At 42.8% G+C, this 10,195-nt stretch overlaps 1 long non-coding RNA gene across 1 annotated transcript; it reads left to right on the forward strand.

Annotated features, from left to right (window-relative positions):
• Positions 1–1,282: 1,282 nt before the first annotated feature.
• LOC123040525 (uncharacterized) lies at positions 1,283–3,274 on the forward strand. The gene is made up of 3 exons (XR_006418177.1): positions 1,283–1,442; positions 1,650–1,939; positions 2,988–3,274. It is a non-coding gene; the product is annotated as an uncharacterized lncRNA (long non-coding RNA).
• The last annotated feature ends 6,921 nt before the right edge of the window (positions 3,275–10,195 follow it).

Consider the following 10,195-nt stretch of genomic DNA (forward strand, 5'->3'; position numbering starts at 1 on the left):
AATTTAGGGCACACAATCTGCCGGGACACCTAGAACCCGGCGCATATACTGCCGGGGACCGTCTTTGGCACGAGACGGGCCTAAAGCCCGCGCTAGCGAGAAAAAAGCACGCGAGAATGACTGACATTTTGGCCCGACAAAGAAGTTAACGCGCGTGCTGGCCCTTCACGGCTTCACCACACCAGACCACTCCTTTCCCTAAAAAAAACAACAGACCACTTCTTCCCCCAAATCCACGAACCCTAACCCATTGCAGCCGCCGCCGCCCCAAGCATCAGATCCCATAGCCGCCGCCGCCGCCCCAACCGCCGCCGCCGCCGTAGCCTCCAACCGCCGCCGCCGCCGTCCCCAACCGCTGCCGTCGCCGTCCCCAACCGCTGCCGCCGCCGTCCCAAACCACCGCCGCCGCCGTCCCCAACCACCGCCGGCGCCATAGCCCCCATCCCACTACGGCGACCTCTACCTGGAGCACGCCGTCGCCCCACACCATCGCAACTCCTCCGTCGCCCCAATGACACCCCACTGCCATGCCCTCCACCAGGACCCCCACGAGCACCCAACAAAGTCAAGCTCGGGCCATCGCCCCCAAGCACTTCGCCGGCAACCATCGCTTCAGAGCCGTGCCATCAACCCCAATCACTCAGCCAGCGACCATACTCCTCCCCGTCGTCCCTCACCACCATCCTCCTCTGCAGATCTCCTCCCCCGAGCAGGCCCTCCGCACAAGCTCAACCGAGCACCAAGGAGGTCCTCAAGTGGCACCGCCTCCTTATTGAGCTCCTCTGGCAGCTGCACCTTCTCCATCGGTCACACCTCCACTAGAGATTGGTATACTGTTCAAGCAAGTTTTTGTTGCTAATTTTTGCTTGTATCAATCTGTTGGGAGTCCTCTTGTACTTAAAATAGATGCAATTTATCTTGCTAACTTTTTGCTTGTACTGATCTGTTGGGAGTGTTTATGTACTTTATAGTTACTCAAATAAGCATTTTGCATTATTAGTGAAGAAACAACACCAGGGGACAACCCACGGACCAAGGAGCGCCCTTATATCATGGGTATCTACTGGAACATTAGTAACCATAGTAGTTAAAATATATGTGGTCATGTCAACTGCAGTCTGTTGTAGATTTGAAGTTTTCTCATTGTTCATATTGATGTCACATCAAACTGTGTAAAAGCATTAGCATGTTTCTTGCATTATTTAGTTTATCATGGTTGCACCCTTGATTTTGTCCTTCAATTTGTATCTTATTAATGTATTTGGTCCTCCTCTCCTTCAAGCAAGGCACCTCCAGAATGTTGTCTCCTCTAGGCAGCGCCTCATCGACCTCCTTGCCTGAAGCAGTGCTGCCTCACCTCTACTTCCTTGCCCGAGTAGTGCCATGTAGGTCCTTTGCTTCATCGCCAGAGCAGCACCACATCCTCTGCTTTTTAATCAACGGTGATTTTTCTTTGCTATTCCCATGATATTCCTACAACTATTTTAGCATTTCATGAAATGAGATGTTTCAATTCACTATTTCTACCGTGCTAGATTTTATTCCTGGTCTGTATTGTATATCTGTTTGCGTGTACTAGATAAGAATGGTATGCATTTTCCTACTAGATATTCACCATTAATAGAAGTACACTTTCTTTCGTATGTTAGGCAATTATAGTGAAACTGGTCAAGAATGGACAAGAGTTGGATGGATAAAGCTAGAAACACACAAGCATATATTGACGGGGATATCGACATGAAGATGGACATCAAGGTGGATGTGGACATGAAGGGGAATATGGGGGTGGATATGAAGCATGTGAGCTTTTGTTCTTCAGATTGAATTTATCATGGCTGGTTGCTTAAAAAGCTTTCTTTCTATCCTATCCTGTGTATGCAGTTGGAAGTGGACAAGCCCATGGCGAAAGCAGGAATGCAACCACAAGCAAGCTGAGGAGGTAATATCCATGTTTCCAAGAATTTTTCATGCCCACAACTCTGTAAATATTTTCTATAGTACAGTACTGAAGTTTACAAAATATTTTTCCTGGTTGCGTACCTTCTACAAAATATTTCCTACAGGAAATAGTACAATACTGATGTTTTTCAGTACTATAAATGTATTTCAGTATTGTACTATAGGAAATATTTCAGTACTTACGATTCTAAATGACAACCAGATTCTAAACTCCACTACTGTACAGTACTGAAGCAACTTGTACTCTGGAAAGTACCGAAGTTTACAAAATGAAAATTTTCATGCCCTCAACTCTGTAAAGTACTGATTTTTGGCAGATTCTAATTTGTTAATATCTAGCTATACTGGCAGCTCCTTGCTCTTCCTACTCTGGCAAATTTTGCCTGGTTGCGTTGTTTTTCGCCGTGACAAAACAGATTCTTTATGATGGGTATTGCTGCTGCATTTCCTGAAGTATTTGGATTGACGTGTCTCCGCCCCTGCCTATTTGTACTGCTCAGTGTACTATGTACGTACAGTATACATTCATGCCTATTTGTATGGAGTTTTGCCTATTTGTTCAATATATAGTACTGCATAGAGTTTTGCCTATTTGTACAGAGTCCAACAATCTATTGTATATAGTACTGTATCGAGTTTTAGTCATAGCTTTCACTATTAAGTTCTAATTTGTTTTGAACGGAGCAGGTTTTGCACCAGCGGTGCCAAAACTGCTAAATATATGAATTTGTGCAAATTTGTTTAACATTTCTACACATACATGCTAGTTTCACCAAAAAGTTGGGACTACCCAGCTTGTACGTGGCTTCACCACTGATTGTACAAGTTCTTGTTTTGCTTATCTGCACTTGGAAGATTTCTGTATGTGCACTTCAAACAATTCCTGCTTGATCATTGCTTGCTGTGATGATGAAGTGTTGTACATTTACAAGAATTCTATTTTCGCCGAGTAGTTAAACTGCCGCATGTTGTTACTTAAAAAAATATCTGAAAGGAGAGCTACATTTCGAATTTCCTATCTGTTGCAGGTTTCACTATAGATGTTGACGGAGATTAGGAAGATCTTGAAGCCGCTGATGATTTGGAAAACCTATGATTAAATTGCTGAGTGATTATGTAATATGCTATGTTTGTTGAACCTGGACACTTGCTGTCTTGCTCTGCTCATTTGCTGGTTAAGCCACTATATGCTCATTTTGGTTGTGTGGCACCCCCATAAACATATGTACTTTCTCCTTTTGTGGCAATACTTCAGTTTGGTTGTGGCACATTTAACATGTATGTAATGTACCTTTTGTGGCAGAACCTCCTTATATACATGTGGATATTATGTTTATCTGATGATGTTTAAGGTTTTCTGGACAAGGCCTATATGTTACTCTGATTGAAGTGTATGGATGAGATGTATGTGCTACTGTGATTAAAGTGTATGTATAAATTATGTAATATTTCATGATTGTTTAAAGATAATGAATGGATATTATATTAGGGATGCCTAGATTAATTTGGTAGTGAAATGTACCTGTTGGCGTAAATGCTGCCGGGTGAAAAGGCTTCTGCAGGCAAATGGACTGCCGGTAATTGAAATTTCATGTGTTTTCAATAATCTGCCGGGAGAAAACATACTGTCGGCAAATACAAGGGCAAGGGCAGAAAAACTGCCGGGAAGAGTTTATCTGCCGGGAGAAGTAATCCCCGGCAGCCGTTCTCGTGGCAGTTCTATCTGCCGGGAGAAATGTTCTCCCGGCAGTTTGCCTGCCCTTTAAAGTGATTTCTCCCGGCAGATTACATGCCATTACATCAGTGTTGTGGTGTAGTGATTCTTAGCCGTTTGGACATACTCCAACGCTATCACTCCGGAGTTTCTTAATTCCCGGCAGCCGTTCTCGTGGCAGTTCTATTTGCCAGGAGAAATGTTCTCCCGGCAGTTTGCCTGCCCTTTAAAGTGATTTCTCCCGGCAGATTACATGCCATTACATCAGTGTTGTGGTGTAGTGATTCTTAGCCGTTTGGACATACTCCAACGCTATCACTCCGGAGTTTCTTAATTTTCTGACAGCTTTTAATCTCATTCTTATGTGTTTGTTGAATTTCATGTTGTCCTTTGAACTCTTCACCTTGATGATGGCAGTCTAGTTGTCACAGTTCATAAGGATAGCCGGAACCTGTTTATCAACCAATGGCAAGTCCATCAAAAGATCTCGAGGCCATCCCTCTTTGACACCAGATGTGTCTAAAGTTGTTAATTCTGGTTCCATTGTCGATCTCGTTAAGATCGTTTGCTTGCAAGACTTCCAGGAAACAGTGCCACCTCCAAGGATAAACATATACGCAGTTGTGGCCCTCATCTCATTAGCATCATAGATCCAATTCGCATCACTATACCCTTCAAGTACCGACGGGTATCCAGTATAGTGAAGTCCATAGTTCATAGTACCTTTCAGATAACGCATAACTCTCTCAATAGCATGCCAATGTACATCACTAGGATTGGAAACAAATTGGCTCAGTTTGCTCACAACAAACGCGATGTCAGGCCTCGTTGCGCTCTTTAGGTACATGAGTGAACCAATGATTTGAGAGTATCTCAGTTGATCCTTAGCTGTGCCTTCGAACTTTTGAACCAACACACTAGGATCATATGGTGTTTGAGATGGTTTTCAGCCAGAATATCCAAAACGGCTCAACACCTACTCAACATAATGGGATTGCAGAAGTGTAATCCCATCCTCATTATCTCTCAGTAGCTTGATGTTCAAGATAACATCAGCCACACCAATGTCTTTCATCTCAAAGTTCTGAGATAGAAAGGACTTGACCTCCTCAATGACTTTGAGGTTGGTTCTGAATATCAGTATGCCATCAACATACAAGCACAATATAACTCCTTCGCCCCCACCATGGCGATAGTATACACATTTGTCACCTTCATTAACAACGAAGCCAACATATATCAGAGTTTTATTAAACGTATCATGTCATTGCTTAGGTGCTTGTTCCAGGCCATATAAAGAGTTCGGCAACCTACACACATTTCCTTCCTAACCATCTATCACAAAGCCATCTAGTTGTTGCATATAGATTTCCTCGTGTAGCTCTCCATTCAGGAAAGCTGTGTTAACATCCATTTGGTGGACGAGAAGACCATGTGAGGCCACCAACGAGAGTAATACTCGAATGGTGGTCAGTCTGGCCACATGTGAATAAAGTATCAAAGAAATCTTTCTCTTCTTTCTGGTCATAGCTCTTGGCCACAAGCCTAGCCTTGTACTTTTCAATCGTACCATCGGGCCTAAGTTTCTTTTCGAACACCCACTTACATCCCAATGGTTTACAACCATAGGGGCGCTCAATGATCTCCCAAGTTCCGTTAGCCATGATGGAATCCATCTCGCTACGGACTGCATCCTTCCAGTAGTCAGCTTCTGGAGAGGCATACACTTCTGAAATAGAAGTGGGAGTATCATCCACGAGGTACACGAAGAAATCATCACCAAAGGTCTTTGAAGTCCTTTGTCTCTTGCCCCTACCAAGAGTTTCCTCGTGATCCTCCTCGGGATTTTCATCATGTGTTTGTTCATAATATTCCATTGGAATGGCAGGCTCAGGAGTCTCCTCAGATTCCTGTCTAGAAGTGCTTTGCATATCTCTCATATGAAAAATATCCTTGAAGAATGTAGCATCATTAGACTCCATAATTGTACCGACCTTCTCGTTAGGTACCTTAGATTTCACTACTAGAAATATATAGCCAATGCTATTCTTAACGTATCCCAAATTAATGCAGTCCACAGTCTTTGGTCCAAGCTTACACTTTTTGGGGATGGGCATATTGACTTTTGCCAAACAGCTCCAAGTACACAAGTACGAGAGTGTTGTCCTTCTCTTCGCCCATTTCTCATAGGGAGTGATATCATTATTCTTTGTCAGAACTTTATTCAGGACATGATATGCCATCAATATAGCCTCTCCCCACCATGCCTTAGATAAACCCGATGCATCTAACACGACGTTAACCAAATCAGCTAGAGTACGGTTTTTCTGCTCGGCACCCTGTTTGACTAGGGTGAATAAGGATGCGTCCTCTCATGAATAATGTCGTGTTCCACACAAAAGGAATCAAACTCACTCGACAAGTATTATCCACCATGATCTGATCGGACTCGTTTAATTTTCATTTTTAGTTGATTCTCAACTTCTGCCTTATAGATTTTAGAGTAGTGTAGAGTCTCATCTTTAGTATTTAACAGATACACATATCAATATCTAGTGGAATCATCTATCAATGTCATGAAGTATTTCTTTCCACCTTTAGTCAACACACCATTCATCTCACAAAGATCAGAATGTATGAGTTCTAATGGTGCCAAGTGTCTCTCCTCCGCAGCCTTGTGAGGCTTGCGAGGTTGCTTAGCTTGCACACATGAAAGGCACTTAGAACCTTTGGCTAAAGTGAAACTCGGGATTAAATTCAACTTAGCTAGCCGCAACATAACACCGAAACTAATGTGACAAAGACATGAATGCCAAACTTAAGATTCATTAACACTCAAATGAATATGGTTCACAACTTTATTACAAAAATCTGCAAGGGAAAGGTGGAACATTCCTCCGCTCTCATAACCTTTTCTAACAAATAGTCCATACTTAGTAAGAACTAATTTATTAGACTCGAAACCAACTTAAACCCTTCTATACATAGAAGGGAGCCACTAACGAGGTTCTTCTTGATGTCGGGGACATGCTACATGATCCTTCCCGACCGTGCCAACACCATGAACAGAAGCACTCGCGCCATTCCCCATCAATACGGACCCGTGGCCTATGACCTGGTAAGAAGAGAACAATGAAATGTCAGCACACACACGAACACCTGCACCTGTGTCCACCCACCAATCGGTGGGCTGAAACACTGAAAAGCAGTAAACAAATTGCCGTACCTAGATGCACCATTCTCATTGTTGCCCACAATCATGTTGACAGGCTAGGAGTCCTATCCTGGCTTCTTATACTTGTTTGGGCACTTGTTGGCCCAATGTTCATTCGAACCACAAGTGAAGAAGCCATCTCCCTTCTTGTTCTTCTTGAAGGTCTTCTTACTTTTCTTCTTAAAGTCGGTGTTGTGTTGGATACGGTTCTTTCCCTTGGGCTTGTGGGAGTTAAAGTTCCTCTGATTCACCATGGTGGCGACAGAAGTTCCTTCGACCCATTTTCCGTGTGAGTCCTTTGCCCTCGAGTTCTGCTCAACACTCAGATGGCCGATGACATGTCATCCTCTACTGAGAATTCACGCCTATGATGTTTCAGAGTGGTAGCAAAGTTTCTCCACGAATTAGGGAGCTCAGCGATTATACATTCTGCGACAAACTTGCCCAGTAAATCGCACTTAAGAAGCTCAAGCTCCTTAATGATGCATATTATCTCATGAGCCTACTCCAATACAGGACTATTCTCAACCATCTTGTAATCGTGGAACTGCTCTATAATATACATCTCGCTCCCAGCATTGATGGCCCCGAATTTAGATTTAAGCTCCTCCCACAAGTCCTTGGCAACATGTACATCTAAATATGGGTCAACCAATTTATCTCGATCACGCTAAGAACTGCTCCGAGGAATACAACGGTGGCCTCCCTCAACGCTTTCTCCTGTCAAGGAGCAATCGTTCCTGTGGAGACACCGGCGACCCAGAACACGTTCATAGCAGTGAGCCATAAAGTGATCTTAGTATGCCAACGCTTAAAGTACGTACCAGTAAATTTATCCGATTTCAGTGCAGCGACAAAGCCACTTGCCAAAAAACTCCTACACATAATAGGTTTTTGGATTGTTGAATAAGTAGGCAATTTTTTCGATTAATTTAATCCATGAGTAAATCACTAGCATGGCATTGACAGAATTAACAACATGCTGGTATTGAACGACACAAGCGCATACTATGCTAATGGCAGACACATCTACGTATAACGCTAGCATGACTATACCAAAAAATAGTAGGATGATGACCCACAAGTGTAGGGGGTCTATCGTAGTCCTTTTGATAAGTAAGAGTGTCGAACCCAACGAGGAGCAGAAGGAAATGATAAGCGGTTTTCAGTAAGGTTTTCTGTGCAAGCACTGAAATTGTAGGTAATAGATAGTTTTGTGATAAGATAAATTGTAACTAGTAACAAGCAATGAAAGTAAATAAAGTGCAACAAGGTGGCCCAATCCTTTTTGTAGCAAAGGATAAGCCTGGACAATTTCTTATAATGAGAAAAGAGCTCCCGAGGACCCATGGGAATTATCGTCAAGCTAGTTTTCATCACGCTCATATGATTCGCGTTCGGTACTTTGATAGTTTGATATGTGGGTGGACCGGTGCTTGGGTACTGCCCTTACTTGGACAAGCATCCCACTTATGATTAACCCCTATTGCAAGCATCCGCAACTACAAAAGAAGTATTAAGGTAAACATAACCACAACATTAGACATATGGATCCAAATCAGCCCCTTACGAAGCAACCCATAAACTAGGGTTTAATCTTCTGTCACTCTAGCAACCCATCATCTACTTATTACTTCCCAATGCCTTCCTCTAGGCCCAAATAATGGTGAAGTGTCATGTAGTCGACGTTCACATAACACCACTAGAGGAAAGACAACATACATCTCATCAAAATATCGAACGAATACCAAATTCACATGACTACTAATAGCAAGACTTCACCCATGTCCTCAGGAACAAACGTAACTACTCACAAAACATATTCCTGTTCATAATCAGAGGAGTAATAATATGCATTAAGGATCTGAACATATGATCCTCCACCAAGTAAACCAATTAGCATCAACTACAAGGAGTAATCAACACTACTAGCAACCCACAGGTACCAATTTGTGGTTTGGATACAAGATTGGATACAAGAGATGAACTAGGATTTTGAGAGGAGATGGTGCTGGTGAAGATGTTGATGGAGATTGACCCTCTCCCGATGGGAGGATCGTTGGTGATGATGATGGTGATGATTTCCCCCTCCCGGAGGGAAGTTTCCCCGGCAGAACAGCTCTGTTGGAGCTCTAGATTGGTTCCACCAAGGTTCCGCCTCGTGGCGATGGAGTTTCGTCTCGTAAGCTTGCCCACAATTTTTTCCAGGGTAAAAGCCTTCATATAGCAGAAGATGGACACCGGAGGGCCACCAGGTGGCCCAACACACAGGGGCCTACTGGGCGCGCCCCCACCCTCCTGGCCAGGGTGTGGGCCCCCTGAGGTGTTTCTTCCGCTCAATAATTCTTGTTAATTCCAAAAATGACTTTCGTGGAGTTTCAGGATTTTTGGAGCAGTGCAGAATAGGTTTCCAATGTTTGCTCCTTTTCCAGCCAGAATTCTAGCTGCCGGCATTCCCCCTCTTCATGGTAAACCTTATAAAATAAGAGAGAATAACCATAAGTATTGATATATAATGTGTAATAACAGCCTGTAATGCAATAAATATTGATATAAAAGCATGATGCAAAATGGACGTATCAACTCCCCCAAGCTTAGACCTCGCTTGTCCTCAAGCAGAAGCCGAAATCGAAAAATATGTCCACATGTTTAGAGATAGAGGTGTCGATAAAAATAAAATACGGATATGAGGGCATCATGATCATTCTTATAACAACAACATATATAGATTTTATCATATGAATTCTTATGCTCAAGTAACGATCAATTCACAATGACAAGCATGGTTCAGAAACTTCATTGGGAGCTAGCAAACTATAATCTCAGTCATTGAAGCAATTTCAACTTATCATAACATCAGAAAGAGTCAAGAATAGAGCTTTTCAGCAAGTCCACATACTCAACTATCATGTAGTCTTCTACAATTGCTAACACTCACGCAATATTTGTGGTTATGGAGTTTCAGCCGGACACTGAGAAAGATAGGGGCTTATTGTGTTGCCTCCCAACGTATTCACCTTTAGGTGATGTCAGCAACAATAGTCCATGCTAACTTACACCCAATTGGATATATATATCATGATCTTTCAAACACAAGGAGCTTGCCAAAGGATAAAATGAAAAACGGAAAGGTTAAGATTACCTTGACTCAAGCATAAAGTAAAAACATAAAGTAAAAGATAGGCCCTTCGTAGAAGGAAGCATAGGTTGTCATGTGCTTTTAGGGTTGGATGCATAAAATTTTAATGCAAAAGAACGTCACTTCATATTGCCACTTGTATGTGGACCTTTATTATGCAGTCCGTCGC

This window comes from Triticum aestivum, chromosome 2B, assembly GCF_018294505.1.
Source record: "Triticum aestivum cultivar Chinese Spring chromosome 2B, IWGSC CS RefSeq v2.1, whole genome shotgun sequence".
Taxonomy (NCBI): domain Eukaryota; kingdom Viridiplantae; phylum Streptophyta; class Magnoliopsida; order Poales; family Poaceae; genus Triticum; species Triticum aestivum.